Below are 2,500 nucleotides of genomic sequence, written 5' to 3'. Positions count from 1 at the left end.
CATTTTTCAGGTGAATGCGAGTATTAACATTCAGGTACATGTTGGTAATCAGGGAGACAATATGATCGTCCACTCCCTTTTGCCTGAGGGCCATGATGATGTGCTCATGGCTCACCGTGTCAAAGGCTTTGGCTAAATCCACAAAGACCACCCCCAGGGGGCGATGTTCCCGTTTCGCGCTTCGAATCAAAAGTTGTAACAATTTTAGATTCTCCGCGCACCCTGATGACTTAATAAAGCCCCTCTGTCGTGTGTTAATAGGGCATGCCTTAGATAGCCTTACAGTTAGGATCCTTGAGAATAATCTCAAGATAATCGATCCGATGGTAATTGGGCGCCAATTATTGATGTCTTTTTGGCGCTCGGGCAAGGCCGATTTAGATATTAATACCGTCCGGCATTCTTTCACCACGTCCGGTATAACCCCTGTGGCCAACCAGAGATTGAACAATTCCATCAGCTGGGTATAGTGGGGATCGGTTTTAATGAGATCCCGCAAACTAAGCCCATCAGGACCTGGCGCCGCGTTCTTATTCATCTCATTGATGTTTTTAGAGATCTCTTTTGCCGTGATCATGGCTTGGAATGCGGAGTTGTCTGCCTGTCCCTCAGTGACAAAGGCCCCCAAGCCCTTGAATGTTCCTGACATCTCCCATCTCGACTTGAACACCGCGTGTACCTCATCGAGCGGGATGCCGCATCGCAAGGATTCCACATTATCCAAGATAATCCCGGCAAGTTTCCCTCGATCGAGGTAAAACAACCGTTGGAACCTCAGAAAATGCCCTCGCTTTTTGGCCCTCTTCTTCATCCACACCTTCGGTGGTTCAGAAGAGGGAACCCTCCGGGTTACTTTGGGCCTTCCACCTTGGACCGCTTTCAACTCGTGGGACTTAAAGAACAGACATGCACAGCGGTCTTGGGTCGCCTCATCGACCAAGGTCGATAGATCTTTCTCACCTTCAATCACTTCCTCAAACATTCCCCGAAGAACGGTCAATTTATCAGATGTTACCCAATCTGAAATGACCTTTCGATAATGGGACCTTAGTCCCCCAACCACCCGTGATTCAATGCCCGGCAGATGTAACCCTTCACTCTCAAGATATTTCTGCTTTTCCTGATCTTTTTCCCTTCTCTTTACAGGGCTCTTATGAAGCCCCCTTCTTTTGTCACTTATTTGTTTAGCTGATTTAGATGGAATATGCTCAGCAATCAATTTGTTGATGTTCTTACTTCCCTCGTACTGTTTATCCAACCTCCGTAACAACTCCACCTCCTCCTCAGTCCAACACTGCCGATGTACCCCTCTGGCTGAGCACTCCTTCGGGCGGGAGGCGGCAATCCGCTCGATATTCCTAACGGCTGGGTGCGCAGAGCGCTTATGTTGTCCCAAGCCAATTTTCGTCTCAAACGTTCGCCCACATTCCTCACAGGCCCAGCCCCCGACAGGGGGAGATGTTTCAACCCCCTTACATTTCGGATAATGGCAGGCAATACTATGATGTTTAACGTTAGTCTTGCCACACTTAGCACACTGAAACAACGCTTTTTTCTTACCATGGACTCTCTTTAGATGTTCAATAAGCCCCGACATTTTCCCTATCCGGTTCCCACAACATGGACAAGATGGATTTTTGTCGGGGACCTTTACCACCGGTGTGCCCTCAGTGGGCAGGTCCGGGTAGGTACCAAGGATAGGTGGCGATGTTAACAGAGTAGACTGCACCAGGGCCCCTGGAGGTGAAGCTTCACCCTCCCCCTCGCTCTCCTCTATCCTTGGTGGACTGTCGGATACCCCTCCAACTCTCAAGGAGGTGAGTGACTCATACACCTCTGGTAACCTGGACAGCCTCTCCTGCCAGGTGGAAGAGTCAATTCCCTCAAAACCATACAATCTCGAGTTCGTAAACTCCAACCCACTCAAGTTCATTCCCTCCTCCACCGCACCTCCACGGCAAACAGTGGCCCTGACGGCCACGGGGTCTCTCAAGTCCAGAGGACTTGTCTGGGTGGCCACCGATATATAGTTGACTCGCAACGGTCGGCCCATTTCGTTACAATAGTTTGAGGATATAGTCAATACCAAATGCCACCACCCTCTAGCAGAATTTGGTTACACCCAACTAACCACTCGTGGGCAGAGGCTCTAGGCAACGAACACGGTCGATGCCGAGAATTTGTTTCACCACTTTTAATTACTATCGATCGGTTGGAGAGTCATAGTTACTCCCGCCGTTTACCCGCGCTTCATTGAATTTCTTCACTTTGACATTCAGAGCACTGGGCAGAAATCACATCGCGTCAACACCCGCCGCGGGCCTTCGCGATGCTTTGTTTTAATTAAACAGTCGGATTCCCCTGGTCCGCACCAGTTCTAAGCCGGCTGCTAGGCGCCGGCCGAGGCGAGGCGCCGGCCCGGGGACGCCCCCGGGGACCCGCCCCCGCATGACCCCAACCGCGTTGCCGGCGCCGGACGGCGGGACCGCACGCGCGCACG

At 51.3% G+C, this 2,500-nt stretch overlaps 1 pseudogene; it reads right to left on the bottom strand.

Moving 5' to 3' along the window:
- LOC142359989 (28S ribosomal RNA) overlaps nucleotides 1-2,500 on the bottom strand; it is an 8,459-nt pseudogene that overhangs the window by 3,187 nt on the left and 2,772 nt on the right.

Source organism: Opisthocomus hoazin, unplaced genomic scaffold, assembly GCF_030867145.1.
Source record: "Opisthocomus hoazin isolate bOpiHoa1 unplaced genomic scaffold, bOpiHoa1.hap1 HAP1_SCAFFOLD_102, whole genome shotgun sequence".
Taxonomy (NCBI): Eukaryota; Metazoa; Chordata; class Aves; order Opisthocomiformes; family Opisthocomidae; genus Opisthocomus; species Opisthocomus hoazin.
The sequence above is the reverse complement of the archived record's forward strand: the minus strand, read 5'-3'. Positions and strand labels throughout refer to the sequence as shown.